Source organism: Leucoraja erinacea, chromosome 16 (genome assembly GCF_028641065.1).
Source record: "Leucoraja erinacea ecotype New England chromosome 16, Leri_hhj_1, whole genome shotgun sequence".
Taxonomy (NCBI): domain Eukaryota; kingdom Metazoa; phylum Chordata; class Chondrichthyes; order Rajiformes; family Rajidae; genus Leucoraja; species Leucoraja erinaceus.
Window position 1 is genome coordinate 9,627,498 of NC_073392.1, and position 16,010 is coordinate 9,643,507.

At 44.2% G+C, this 16,010-nt stretch overlaps 1 protein-coding gene across 5 annotated transcripts in view; it reads left to right on the forward strand.

Annotated features, from left to right (window-relative positions):
• Positions 1 to 16,010, forward strand: part of LOC129704516 (microphthalmia-associated transcription factor-like) — a 206,428-nt gene that overhangs the window by 71,911 nt on the left and 118,507 nt on the right. The gene's annotated exons all lie outside the window — the stretch shown is intronic.

A 16,010-nucleotide genomic window follows, 5' to 3' on the forward strand; every position in this document is an offset into this window, starting at 1 on the left:
GCTTTAAACTTTCCCAACCTGTTCCTATGTAAAGATAATTCTGCTTTAAATTTTTTTTTTTAAATTATTCTTAGCCTTTAGGGTATGTATTTTGGCAAATATTTTCACACTTAACCAGGTTTCCTGCCTAGTGTCCCCCCCGTCCCCCCTTTAACTGTGCTCGCCTACACTTGATTCTAGCTCTCTAATCCGTTGGTAATACCTAATAAGTGTGCAGTTGCTACATTTGTCATCTAGATCACAGCTAAATATAAATATTTAAACACGTTGGGGTGTCAACTCAAAAATCTCAACCATTTTAGTTCGCCGGATAATAAGGTCCCGTAACGACCTCAGTTCAACCTTTCTGTGATAAAATTGTAAAAGTGTCAAACTGGAGCCAGGTATTTGCACACATTGTCAAGCATATGCTCACTTCAGACAGTGGAGGTGGCGAAGTGTATTTTTTGAAAAAAATTTCATCGCATCTATAATTTTACGAATCTATCTTAAAACAAATGAGTGCCGAAGCATTTCTTCGTTGTGGTCATTTATTAAGTTCAAATGAAAGCACCATGCAAGCAGTACTGTTAATGAATTATTTACTGGATGGTCATGGGTCACAAATAAATTAACATCACCTTAAAGCAGTAAAATAAACTGGAATTCGCAATGTAAGGAAGCTCGGCGTTATAATATGGATTTTGATGTTGATGACTTGTGATAAGATTTTGAAGCATTCGCTAAATGAATATTTGCGTTACAGTCCTTTCACAGGGAAAAAAATTGTGTGAACCAAAAACGCCAATTTGTCAGAAAACCATGTTTTCTATATCTGAAGAATAAGTGTCAAATAAAAGATTGTTCACTCTGAAGCACAGCTACATTTTTTTCTCAGTTTATTAATTTTCTTGGGTTTGATGTCACTGTTAATGCCATTTGCTGCCCATCCTATGTTTTCTTGAGAGGATGGCAGTGAACCATAGCCTTGAACTGTCGCACTACTGGTGAATGGTCAGCAATGCAAGAATTTCATTGCCCTAACTCTCTTGACTCTTGACGATGCTATTTGGAAGGGGTTCCAGGATTCTGAACCAGCAAAGACGAGGACACAGTGATGTCTTGCCAAATTGCAATGGTGTGGACCATGCAGACAGTGATGATTGTATGTGGCTGAAGTGCTTGCCTGCGTTGGGGGCAGAGGTGGACGTCTGACGTTGGATAACTCAAGTGCATTTTGTAGATGGTACACACTGCGGCCACTGTGCACCAGTGGTAGAAGGAACAGGTATTTCCATGGTGGAGGAAGTCCAGTGAAGCAGACAGTTTTGTAAAGATAACATCAATGCTGTTGGGTGCTGGAGCATAACGTCTTAACTTTGAAGACCTGCTCCTGCAAGGCCGACAGCATTTGTGGACCGCATGCCTGGTGTCCATGTTTAAATGCATTGTCAGCACTGTGGACCATTCTGTTCATTTGAGAAGAGTTTTACACATCTTCTCAAGTGCTTCTAACATTGCAAATTTGTCATGTGTATGAAATGATTGGGATGGAAATTTTATTTCATGTCCCAAAGTACTAGAATAACTCAATATGTCAGGCAACATCTCTAGAGGATAGACATAAACAGCTGAAGTAACAGCGGCTCAGGCAGCATCTGTGGAGGACATAGATGGGTGATATTTCAGGTGGGACCCTTCTTTAGACTGGAAATTCTGTTTATTTCATTTTGGATGTAACTGTTTTGTATAATAGTCAATTGATTTTCAAATTTTGTGAAGATTTTGGATATCAATAAAAAGCCACGCATTGCCCACATTAATTTTAAATATCACAGATCGTCACTTCCAATCTACTCTTTTGCATTTGGTGAACACAGTGGAGTATCGTCCACTTAGGAGAAGCCAAATGGTGATTTGGGATGCGTGGTTCACTCCAAGGGCTGACACTGAGCTTCCTGTTGTGTGCCACTTTAATGCTCCACTTTCAATCAACATCTCTGACCTCTCTGTGTTGGATAGAACTGCAGATGCTGGTTTAAATCGTAGGTAGACACAAAATGCTGGAATCACTCAGCGGGACGGGCAGTATCTCTGGAGAGAAGGAATGGGAGACGTTTCTGGTCAATACCCTTCTTCAGAAGTACTCCAGCATTTCGTGTCTATCTCTGATCTCTCCGTTCGCACCATCTTACTCAAAGAGCCATACAGCTTGAAAACAGGCCCTTCGGCCCAACTTGCCAACACCAACCAACATATCCCACCTACACTAGTCCCACTTTGCTGCATTTGGCCCATATCCCTCAAAACCCGTCCTATCCATGTAAACTCTGTACCAAATGTGTCCCAGCCTAGTGTGAAGAACAGCACTTCTACTTCCACTTGCATATGTTGCAGCTGTTGGGATAAAGTGCTGAATACTACAATCTGGGGTGCTTTGCTTTCTCTGATTACGTTGGAACTGTCCAGATCAGCTATAAGGCTATCCAGCCCTGCTTTTAACTCCACGTGTACTGTTCAATCTGCTGGGCATCTTCAACATTCCTCTATTGATTTCAGTTCTGAGTTGCAGATTGAATGGCCTGTCCCACTTTCACAAACTAATTCACGACCTTTTTTAATCGTGGACATTTTTCATCATGCTAGAAAAACGCCCCGACCTACTTGATGCCGCGAGTACCTACGATTAGCATCACGACCTAGCTACGACCTCGTGACGACCATGATGCGAGTATGAGTCAAGGCCAAACTCGGCAAAGGTGGTGAATTAAGGGCCTGTCCCCACGAGCATGCGCCTGCATGCCCCAAGCACGAACTAACGTGGTTGCTTGAGCCATACGGCCTCGCGGGGCCGGTCCCACTTCGATCGCCGGAGCCGTATGGAGTTGTGCGGAGCTGGTCCCGACATCTCGCGGGGCTCTAAAAAAACTGACCGTGTTTAAAAATTCCGCGCGGCAACGGCCTGCTGGCCCGCAGCCGCCTCGACGCTGTACGCGCTGCCTCGACGCCTTGTCACTCACTCGACCTCCGCGTGGCTCCCGCTTCTGGTTTGGTTGCACTTGCCGCATGCAGGCGCATGCTGGTGGGACCGGCCCTTTAGGTCGCGCTTGCCACATGCAGGTCGCATGCTTGTGGGACCGGCCCTTTAGGTCATGAAAGTGGGTCAGGCCCTTAAAGATTTCGGTTTTACAGGTCTTCCGTCCTTCCTGCTTACTCTCTGACTACCCCCCCCCTCCACCTCATTGACCCATGAGCTACAAGGCTCCATAAGCAATGTATCATCACCGTGACCCTAGATTTGCCCTATCTGAGCTGTGCCTTTTGTCTTATTCCATTTTATCAGCAATTAAAATAGACCCGCTTCCCGCTTTTTGCTAATTCTGATGAGGGTCTACAACCAGAAACATGAATCCTGTTGCTCTTTCCAAGACGCTACCTGAGTGCATCCAGCATTTTCTATTTTTATTGTTGAGGATTAATACTGTGCATTGCCTTGGTCCATGCTGTTGGTTTAACCAGATATTAAAAATTTGAAATAACTCCTGAATTACTCCCCTCCCCTCCACTCTTCCACATCCTTGTATCCTTCTTGCTATCACACCTTCCCCAGCCAACAATGGGCCATTATGGGCTCCACCGTTCCTGTGGTCATCTGTTGCCGGCCCTGATTTTTTTCGTTCTGGCCTTTTCTCACTTCCAGTCTATTTATTGAAAAACTGCTTCTACCATCTTCCAAGGAAGAGAGTTGCAATGATTCTCAACTACCGGAGAAAAGAAACCTCATGTCTTTCTTAATAATGCGACAACTTCTTAAACAGTGGTCCCGAGTTCCAGATTTTCCCACGAGGAAACATTTTTTCCTTGTCCAGTTTGATACGAGATCCTAGATACTTCAATTGAGCCCCCTTTCATTCCTCTAAACTGCAGTGAGTACAAGCCTAGCATATCTAACCTTTCTTCTAAAGACAATCCACCCACTCAAGGTTTCAAGGTCAGTTTATTGTTACATGTACCAATTAAGTTACAGTGAAATTTGAGTTGCCATACAGCCATACTAAGTGAAAAGCAACAAGACGCATAACCACATAAAAGTTAACATAAACATCCATCACAGTGGATTCCACATTCCTCACTGTGTTCTTCCTCTTTGTTCCCCCGCCGTCGGGGCAGTCAAAGTGTCTGCAGTCGGGGCCATCAAAGCCCCCGCAAGCGACGATCGGAAATCCCGTCGGGGTGATCGAACCTCCCGCGACGGAGGGGTTGAAACTCTCTCCGTGGCATGGCATAGCTACTTACCAGAGACCGTGGGCTTCACGATGTTATAGTCCACAGGCCCCGCGCGGTTGGAGCTTCGATCTCCAGCAAAGGGATTGCAAGCTCCGCGATGTTAAAATCCCGCAGACTCCTGCGGCTTGGAACACCAGGAAAGGCCGCCAACTTCACGACGTTAGGTCGCAATGGGGACGGAGATACAATACGGAAAAAAATCGCATCTCCGTCGAGATAAGGGATTGAAAAAAAGTGTCTCACCCAACTCCCCCACCCCACACATAAAACAAACCGAGGAACACTAAAACATACTTTTAGAACATGCTAAAATTAACAAAAAGAAGAAAGGACAGACAGACTGTTGGCGAGGCAGCCACTGCTAGGTCATGGAACTAATTACTAAATCTCTAAACTGTTTTGAGTGCATTAATATATTTCCTTAATAAGGAGAACAACATTATAACAAAACAAAACCGTAGTGCTGGAGGGACTTATTGGGTCAGGCAACATTTATTGAGGGAAATGGACCATTATGATTCAGATGAGGATCCTTTTTCAGACTCGAGATGGGTCTTGACCTAAAATGCTGTCTGCCCCTTTCCCTCCACAGATGCTGCCTGACCTGCCAACTTCCTCCTGCACTTTATGTTATTTTCTCACTCAAGATTCTAGCATCTGCAGTGTCTTGTGATTCTAGGACAATACCTTTATGCAGTTCTCCAATTGTGATCAAAACAACACCCTAAGTAACTGAAGCATGATCACCCTACCCTTATATTTAATTCCCCTCGCAATCTATATTACTAAAAGTCTGATCTTGACCACTTCCTGTTGTTCTGTATATTGATTTTAGAAAATAAGTACCACTTACGGCTGTGATTTTTGGTCATCTTACTCAGAGTCCCCCTCCGCTGCGCAGGACGAGGATTTTTCCCATTGATGAAAATTAAAAGAGTTATTAGTGTTTAAAAAATGTTGAGATTCTGTCTCCTGAAGGCCACGCCCCTTCCGGAGGGTCTATAAAACCCGGAAGTGTTTAGTGCCTCAGTCAGTCTCTGCAAGATGGGGGAGCGAGAGGGTCATGTCTCTCAGTCTGAGCTGTGAATAACACTGAACACGTCTACTAAACTGTGAGTGGTTTTACTGACCTGTCAGTGCCCTTAATGTGATTTGAAAATATAGTTTGGAAATGCTAAAGCTGTGTTGCCTTAGGTTTGGAAATGCTAAAGCTGTGTTGCCTTAGGTTTGGAAATGCTAAAGCTGTGTTGCCTAATTAATGTTGCCTTGCCTAACTAAAGTTGCCTTGCCTAACTAAAGTTGCCTTGACTAATTAAAGTTGCCTTGTCTTCTATATAAATAAATGTCTAATCTTGACCACTTCCTGTTTGCGCTTTATATTGTTTTTAGAAAAAGCTCTACCACGTACGGCTGTGATTTTTGGCCATCTTACTCAGACCCCCTTCGCTCATCAGGTGCCAAGAATTTTTCCCATCGATGAAAAATAAAAGAATTATTTAAAAAAGGTTGAGATTCTCTCCTGTCAATCACGCCACGAAGGCCACGTCCCTTCTGGTGGGAGGGTCTATAAAACCCAGAAGTGTGGGCGTGGCTCAGTCTCTGCAAGATGGAGGAGGGAGAGGTCACGACTCGCTGTCTATAATGGCCTTGCACCCTGCTTGAAATGGTATGAAACTGCACTTGAATTTGGTGGCCTTGCACCCTGCTTGAAGTGCTAAGAAACTGCATTTGAATTTGGTGGCCTTGTACCCTGCTTGAAATGGAAATTCAAGGAATAGCCGTGAGTCAACTGCCAGCCCACCAGCCGTGAGTGAGTGAGCTTCCAGCACAACAGGCTTGAGTGACTGATCCGGCAGCCCAATTATCCATTCGGCCCACAATGTCCATATTAGCCCTCTGGAAACCAGTCCCTTCAGCTCACAACACCCATACTAGCGCACCAGAAAGCCCCCCCCCTCCCCCCTCACTGGCCACCAATATTGGAATTGGTGGAGGTGGAATATTGCATGGGGGTGTGATGCTGGGACCCAACGGGTCCCACTTAGTCTAGTAAACAATAATATTCTGTTAACATTCATAATGACGTACTGCGCTCATAAATAAATGCAATCTGCAATCTTTCACCATTTTTGATAAGACATTATTTTCATTTCCTTCCTAATTAGTTTCACACTTTCCTGCATTATACTCAATTTGCTCCTGAAACTATTTATAGCCTCATTGCATCCTCTTCGCAATTTACTTTCTCACCCACTTTTGTGCCATCTATAAATATAACAACTATATATTTGATCCTAAGTAAGTTGTGTAAATTGTAATAAGTTGTTGAATACAACAACACAGATCCTTAAGGCTGCCACTCATTAAATTCTCCAACAAATAAGGGCCACTTATGTCTGTAGCTTGTCCTTTAAAGTTTTCAAGATGAAGTCGTACATGTGCTTGAAGTTGCTTCTCAAAAATAAGAATTCGATTCACTGATATTCAATAGCAGCATCTATCCAATGGATGCAGGTGAATTATAGAATCGGAAGAGCTGGCCTCTCTGAATTATATTACATAGATGGAAGCTCTATTCTCCTCTTTTCTCTCATCGCCATTTTCCACCTGATATCAAGGGAAATGTTTTCATGTATGTTGACAAAACAAATAGTCCGTGAGATAGATGTAAAGGCTTTGGGGGATATAGACAGGTGAAGAGAAGGGGCAAGGACACGGCAGATAGAATCCACTTTGATAGAATCAATATCCTTTGATTGGATGTGGAGAGAATGTTTCTACTAGAGGGAGAGCTTAGGACCAGAGGTCATAGCCTCAGAATTAAAGGATGTTATTTTAGGAAGGAGATGAGCAGAAATGTATTTAGTCAGAGGGTGGTGAACATGTGGAATTATTTGGCACAGGAGGTTGCAGAGGCCAATTCAGTGGAGATTTTTAAGGCAGAGATTGATAGATTCTTGTCCGAGGTTATGGGGAGAAGGCAGGAGAATGGGGTTAGGAGGGAGAGATAGATCAGCCATGTTTGAATGGCGGAGTAGACTTGATGAGCCGAATGGCCTAATTCTACTCCTATTCCATAATGACCATATGACCTTAATACATTTTAAATGGTGAGAGACCAAAAAGCACTTGTGTCCATTGTCTACTTGTAACTTTTTGATTCCATTCTCATTTATTGAGCCACAGCCAGAAAGTTACATGTAATAATTTGCCATCTCACTCCTGACTCATTACCTTGCGTCCTCAATCTATTTGGAGCTTTGTAGATTCAGGTTTGATTCGGATTAGCTTTTGTCCTGCGCTCCAGGGTGCCACGAACTTCATAGTTCACACGAAGCTCATAAAATAAATAATGAATACCAAATGTGCACAATAAATACACAGATGTATGCACGAACATTAGACTATTACACTATAAAACGGAGGTAGTACAAAACAAAATGCGGTAACAGAATCATTTAATGGGGTGGAGTTAGAGTATATAGCAACACTTCCAGGAAGGAGGTGGGGAAGAGGTAAGTGGGTAAAGTGGCTGATAAACGCTGGGAAGAGGCTGGTCTTAAGTTTGTACATCCAGTTTTCAAGTTACTGTAAATTCGGCACAGTGGCACAGCGGTAGAGTTGCTGCCTTACAGCACTTGCAGCGCCAGAGACCTGGGTTTGATCCCGACTATGGGTGCTGTTCGTACGGAGTTTGTACGTTCTACCTGCGATCGCGTGGGTTTTCTCCAAGATCTTCGAGATGGTTTCCTCCCACACTCCAGAAACGTACAGGTAATTGGCATGGTATAAGTGCAAATTGTCCCTAGTATGTGTAGGATAGCGTTAAAGTACGGGGATCGCTGGTCGGTGCGGACTCGGTGGGCCAAAGGGCCTGTTTCCACGCTGTATTTCTAAACTTTAAAAAAAAGATTAAATCAGAAGGCAGAAGAGAGAATAGGAAACGGCTAGTGTGGCAGGCGACATTGACGATCCTTCCTGATGCAATGCACAGTGAAGATGGACCGGATGGGAGGAAGTGACAAGCATGTGATGGACTAGACTGTGTTCACATTTACTGCAGGTTCAGGTGGTGAAGAGCAGAGCAGTTGCAGTGCCAGGCTGAGGTGCATCATATGAAAATACTCTCGATAGAGCATCTGTAGAAGTTTGAATGAATGAATAAGTTAAAAAGTTTATTGGCCAAGTATTCACATACAAGGAATTTGCCTTGGTGCTCCGCCCGCAAGTGACAACATGAGATACAGTGACAGTTACCAATGATACATAAAACATTAAACATTAATAATAAAACATTATTGATTAAACATGTAAATGAAATAAAATACCAGAGCAAAAGGAGCCTACAGATTATTGGTTATTGTGTAGAGTTACTGCTCGTGGAAAAAAAGCTGTTGTTATGTCTGGCTGTGGCAGCTTTGACAGTCCCGAGTCGCCTTCGAGAGGGAAGTGATTCAAAGAGTTTGTGGCCAGGGTGAGAGGGGTCAGAGATGATCTTACCCGCTCGCTTCCTGGCCCTTGCCATGGACAGTTCATCAATGGAGGGAAGGTTGCAGCCAATAAACTTCTCAGCTGATCGGATAATAGACAATAGGTGCAGGAGTAGGCCATTAGGTCCTTCAAACCAGCACCGCCATTCAATGTGATCATGGCTGTTTCGTTGATCTTGACGATTCGCTGCAGCCTCCAGGTGTCATACTTGGTGGCTGAGCCAAACCAGACCATGATGGAGAAGGTGAGAACAGACTACAATGGCCGTATAGAATTGGACCATCATTGCCTGTGGCAGATTGTGCTTCCTCAGCTGCCGCAGGAAGTACATCCGCTGTTGTGCCTTTATGACTGTGGAATCGATGGTAGCCCCCCACTTAAGATCCTTGGAGATGATGGGTCCCAGGAAGTTAAAAGACTCCACAGATGTGACTGTGGTGAGTGGGGTGAGGGGAGGGGGAACTCTCCTAAAGTCTACTATCAATTCCACTGTCTGAACAGCATTGAGCTCCAGGTTGTTGCGATGGCACCAGGACGCCAGCTGTGACACTTCTGTCTGTAGGCAAATTCCTCCCCATCCTGGATCAGTCCAATCAGGGTTGTGTCGTCTGCAAACTTGAGAAGCTTGACAGAGGAGTCAGTGGAGGTGCAGTCATTGGTGTAGAGGAGAGGGGAGAGTGCGCAGCATTGCGGTGCTCCTATGCTGAGAGTTTTTCGGGTCCGAGATGTGCTTTCCCAGCCTCACATGCTGCTTCCTGTCTGTCAGGAAGCTGGTGATCCACCAACAGAGGAGTTCAGGCACAGTCAACTCGGAAAGTTTGGAGTGTAGGATCTCTGGCACAAAGGTGTTGAATGCAGAGCTAAAATCAACAAGCAAAAGTTTGAGAGAATCCTTGGCGACCTGCCAAATTTTCTCAGACGCCTAAGAAAGTAAATGTGTGATCATTTTGCTGTCCATTTTGAAGGGTCGAGGTTAGGTTGCTGTTGATATGGATGCCTATAAACATAAATATGTTGAGCATCTCTACAGTAGCTCCATTGATGAGGACAGGGTTGTGTTCATCCACACAACGCCTCCACTTCCCCCTTCCCAGTCATACCCATCCCCATCTCTCTGGGACCATTCCATTATCTCGGATTTGTCATCCGTATTAAATGAGCAGGAACTTGCCACAGCTGACCAGGTCAGGTACCATCTCCTTGTGCATTGCTCAAGGATAGAACTTAATGCTCAGCATTATTTCAAATCAAACTGTTATTTTAATTGTCACAATAGTGTTACAAAATTGATGATGAAATAATGTAATTTTAACTAATAGCTTTCCTTTAACATTATGGGTATAAGTTCTAGGAGCAGAATTAGGCCATTCGGCCCATCAAGTCTGCTTCACCATTCAATCATGGCTGACTATCTTTCCCTCTCAACCCCATTCTTCTGCCTTCTCCCCATAACCCCTGACACCCGTACCAATCAAAAATCTGCCTTCTTCTTGCGTATGGCGTGCACAGCCTAAAGTTGTAGGACAACTTGTTCTATTTGATCTTGTTTGATTGTGCACGCCGGGTTGATTGCATTCATTGAAACAGGGCAGACCGTGTGAAGGTTGCAATCTTCCACCCCAAAAATCTGTCAACATCCACCATATAAAAAAAAAATATCCATTGACTTGGCCTCCAGAGCTGTCTGCGGCAATGAATTCCACATTCACCACCCTCTGTCTAAAGAAATTCCTCCTCATCTCCTTTCTAAAGGAACATCCTTTTATTCTGTGGCTGTGGCATCTGGTCCTAGACTCTCCCAGTAGTGGAAACATCCTCTCCCCATTCTCTCTATCCATGCCTTGCACTATTCGATGTGAAATCCTGGGGTATGTGCACACATTTGTGAGGTGTGGTGCAGTTACATTCCTAACCAGAGAGGGGAGCAATATACGGGGATCGCAACACATGAAGGCTGGAAAGCAGTGCTCAGGCTTTGGAATGAAAACTGTGGGACGTTAAAAGACCAGAGTGTGGTCTGTTATTAACAGAGGCTTGGAAGCCACTGTAGGTTTATGCAGAGTTTCGGAAGAACTTATGAATCCATTTAATCAGGCAGAATTAGATTTATAGTCCCGCCATGTCAGAGATACGAGGAAAATAAATATAGATATTTAAATATATTGATAATATTCTGTTATGAACCAATTACAGATTGTTTCATCAGACACTTAGAAAGCCCAGTACAAGATCAAAAATTAATGTAGTTCATGCATTTTGTCAGGAAACTAATATTATGACTCATTAGTGTTAACATTTTGCTGCAGAAATGATGACTTTACTGTTGCTATTTCTAGCAATCACATATTAGAGTAGAGGTGGAAGTATTGAATTAAGCCCCATAAAAGCAAATCGAAGATGTTTCATGTTTTGTGTCAGAAGGAACTGCAGATACCGGTTTACACTGACGACAGACAAAAGATGCTGGAGTAACTCAGCGGGTCAGGCAGCATCTCTGGAATAAGTGACATTTAGATGCTGCCTGACCCGCTGAGTTACTTTGGCGTTTGGTGTCAATGTTTCAATATTATAATTTGCATGTTAACAGACTTTAAGTGGTTGATGGGATACCGGGAACTTGCCAATTCCAAGAGAAGAACTGGAAAGCTGGGGATAGAATATTGTACAATTAGTGAGTTTGAAAGATGGGAAACAAAAAGTGTTTATTAACAAAGTGCTGGAAGTTGGACAGAGGACTTTGATAGAGACTGTTGCCCATGCAGCATGTCCCCCCTCTCCACGTCGCTGATCGATCCAAAGGAACAGCAGGGCCGTTACAGTTTGGCACCAGCGCCGTCGCAGGAGCTGCCAGAGCGAGGTTGTAGACAACGACGAACTGCCTTAGGGGCTCCGACTCCAGATTGTCTTGAGGTTTACTCCTGGAGCCTTTTCCGTAGCTGGATATGGCCACAAGGCAGTGGAGGTTTTAAATCAGAGTTTTCCCTCTCCTAGATGGACTGCCTTCCCAGGCTGTCGAGCCCCATCTACAATAGACAATAGGTGCAGGAGTAGGCCATTCGGCCCTTCGAGCCAGCACCGACATTCAATGTGATCATGGCTGATCATCCCCAATCAGTACCCCGTTCCTGCTTTCTCCCCCTATCCCCGGACTCCGCTATCTTTAAGAGCCCTATCTAGCTCTCTCTTGAAAGTATCCAGAGAACCGGCCTCCACCGCCCTCTCAGGCAGAGAATTCCACAGACACAACTCTCCGTGTGAAAACGTGTTTCCGCATCTCCATTCTAAATGGCTTACCCCTTATTCTTAAACAGTGGCCCCTGGTTCTGGACTCCCCCAACATCGGGAACAAGTTTCCTGCCTCTAGCGTGTCCAAACGCTTAATAATCTTATATATTTCAATAAGATTGCCTCTCATCCTTCTAAACTCCAGAGTGTACAAGCCCAGTCGCTCCATTCTCTGCAGGTGAGCAGAAGATTCGGGTCAATGTGAAGTGGTATGCTATTGGAGCTTTTACTGAAATGTGGATGAAAGCAGAATGTGAGACTCCTCGGGAATCCTTGATGAAGGATTTTAAAATGAGAGAAAGAGGTGGATGTAAAGTAGCAGATAGTAGTTGAAGAACAATAGACATTAGACCGTAGACAATAGGTGCAGGAGTCGGCCTTTCTGCCCTTCGAGCCAGCACTGTAATCATGGCTGATCATCCAAAATCAGTACCCCGTTCCTGACTTCTCCCCATTTCCCCTGACTCCGCTTCCACTTGTAGTGAGGGATAATGACCATTGTTTGAAATAAAAAACGGTTATGTAAAGAAATTGGTGGCACAGTGGTAAAGTTGTTGCCTTAAAGCGCCAGAGACCAGGGCCTGAACCTGACTACGGGTGTTGTCTGTACGGAGTTTGTACGTTCTCCCCGTGACCACGTGGGTTTTTCCCCAGGTGCTCCGGTTTTCCTCCCACACTCCAGAGACTTACAGGTGTGTAGGTTAATTTGGCTTCGGTAAATTGTTTGGGAATCACCGGTCGGGTGGGACTCGATGGGCCGAAGGGCCTATTGCTGTGCTGTATCATTACACTAAACTAAACTGAAAGAACTGGGGCAGTTGTACATCTGAAGAAGGGTTTCGGCCCGAAACGTTACCTATTTCCCTTCGCTCCATAGATGCTGCTGCACCCGCTGAGTTTCTCCAGCATTTTTGTGTACCTCCAGTTGTACATCTAGTTGCACATTAGATCCTTGGATATTCAGAATGAGGTGGAAGAACAATATTGTTTGAGAATGTAGTTAAAGGTCAAACTAAGTGAAAGGGGCAAAGTTTGATGGAAATGTGTGGGGCCTGTTTTGTACACAGCGTGTGGTGGGGACCAGGAACACATTTCCAGAGGTGGTGTTGGAGGCAGATACAATTGTGGCATTTCAGACACTTTTAGATAGGCACATGGAAGTGCAAGGAATAGAGGGATATGGATGGTATACTGGCAGACAGCATCAATTTAACAACATTGTGTTCGGCTCAAACATTGTGTTCCTATGCTGTACTGTTGAGGGGATATAGCTTCTGATTCAAGATTGGGGGGGGATCTTATAGAAACTTACAAAATTCTTAAGGGGTTGGACAGGATAGATGCAGGAAGATTGTTCCCGATGTTGGGGAAGTCCAGAACAAGGGGTCACAGTTTAAGGACAAAGGGGAAATATTTTAGGACTGAGATGAGAAAAACATTTTTTACACAGAGAGTGGTGAATCTCTGGAATTCTCTGCCACAGAATGTAGTTGAGGCCAGTTCATTGGCTATATTTAAGAGGGAATTAGATGTGGCCCTTGTGGCTAAAGGGACCAGGGGGTATGGAGAGAAAGCAAGTACAGGATACTGAGTTGGATGATCAGCCATGATCATATTGAATGGCGGTGCAGGCTCGAAGGGCCGAATGGTCTACTCCTGCACCTATTTTCTATGTTTCTATGTTCTATGTTCTGTGTAAAGGGATTATGGATTATAAGAAATTTCTCCTACAATAATATGAGCTGAAATAAAATTTTAATAAAGGAACAGAGGGCATATATTATTAATATATGCAAGAGATTTTGTTTGAGCCAGTGTGTCCTAAGTCCACCAGTGTTGATTGCTCTAGAAAGTATATCTCTCTATCTCTCGTTCCCCTTTCCCCTGACTCTCAGTCCCAATTTGAAGAAAGGTCTCGACCCGAAACATCCCCCATTCCTTCCCTCCAGAGATGTTGCCTGAGTTACTCCAGCATTTTGAGTCTTCAGACTGTCTGAGTTTTTTTAATTTCCTGAAGGTGACTTTAGGAGACGTTGTGATTCTTTTGTTCAACTCCCTCTGGTGGTTGGATGACACCATGACAAATCTCTGCACCGAGGAGTCGTATATGCTAAAACTGCTGAACCGCGAGATTTGTGATTCCTTGATATTTGAACAGACAAAATTATGTTGTTATAATAACTGATGAAAGAGGATGGCTGGGACGGCTGAAGGAGTAAATGTTCAAGGTCATTCATGGAACTTTGAAGCTATTTTCTAAGTTGTGAACACAATGAGACCAAGCTAGATTCCGTTGGTCAGGCAGCATCTCTGGAGAGCATAGATAGGTGACGTTTTAGGTTGGAACCCTTCTTCAGACTGAAATCTTGTCTGAAGAAGGATCTCATCCTGAAATGTCACCTATCCATGTTCTCCAGGGATGCTGTCTGACCTGAAGATAGACACAAAAAGCTGGAGTAACTCAGCGGGACAGGCAGCTTCACTGGAGAGAAGGAATGGGTGACGCTTCAGGCCGAGACCCTTCTTCAGACTGGTTAGGGATAAAGGAAACAAGAGATATAGACGGTGATGTGGAAAGATAAAGAACAATGAATGGAAGATATAGTAAACAAAAAAGTAACGATGATAAAGGAAACAGGCCATTGGAAGCTGTTTGTAGGGTGAACATCAGAAGCTATATCTCTCGTTTCCCTTATCCCTAACCAGTCTGAAGAAAGGTCTCGATCCGAAACGTCACCCCTTGTTTCTCTCCAGAGATGCTGCCTGTCCTGCTGAGTTACTCCAGCTTTTAATGTCTATCTTCGGTTTAAACCAGCCCCTACATTTTGGGTCGAGACCCTTCCTTCTATCCAGAGATGCTGCCTATGCCGCTGAGTTACTCCAGCTGTTTGTGTCTATGTTCGGTTTAAACCAGCACCTGCAGTTCCTTCTTACACATGCTGTCTGACCCGCTGAGTTACTTCAGCATTTTGTGTTGTTTTATTTTTGATAAGCCAACATGTGCAGCTCCTTGTCTCTAGATTCATCATGAATTGGACTCTGCCTGAACACAGCTGTTGCATGCATTGTCTAAGTCAAGATGAGTCCTTTAGATTCTTTCCATGATGCACTGGAACTGTGAATTGTGAACGTGGAAGATGTCCATTATCAACGACAAGCTCATGTCTCTCGGTGCTCTGACATGAAAAACCATTGTTGACTGTGGACAAATGGGAGATAAGACATTAGAAAATGTGGTTGAACTGGTCAAACAATTTAACAACCTCGATTACAGCACCGTAGTGCAGTGGGATTTGTAGGAAGGAACTGCAGATGCTGGTTTAAACCAAAGGTAGACACAAAATGCTGGAGTAACTCAGTGGCAGGGGCAGCATCTCTGGATAGAAGGAAGGGTCTCGACCCACAATGTCGCCCATTCCTTCTATCCAGAGATGCTGCCTGTGAGTTACTCCAGGATTTTGTGTCTACCGCCCGTAGTGCTGGGGTCAGCTTCAGATGAAACCCCATCATATGGATATGGCAGATGTGAGAATTCAGTTTAGTTTATTGTCATGTGTAACGAGGTACAGTAAAAAGTTTTTTTGTTGCGTACTAACTGGTCATCTGAAAGACAATACATGATTACAGTCGAGCCATTTACAGTCTACAATGATAAGGGAATAACGTTTAGTGCCTTAGAGATGGGTTGAGCAATGGTGTCTCTCTGCTACAAATCAGGAGATGACGTTGGACATAGCATAGTTTATGCAGTCCAGGCTGTGCTTTCTTTGAGGGTGCTGCTCAATGAGAGGGAATGTTGGTCCCGATGTTGGGGGAATCCACAACCAGGGGCCACAGTTTAAGAATTATGGGTAGGCCATTTAGAGCGAAGATGCGGAAATACTTTTTCATTTGTGGAATTCTCTGCCTCAGAAGGCAGTGGAGGCCATTTCTCTAGATGCTTTCAAGAGAGAGTTAAGGTCCTGTCC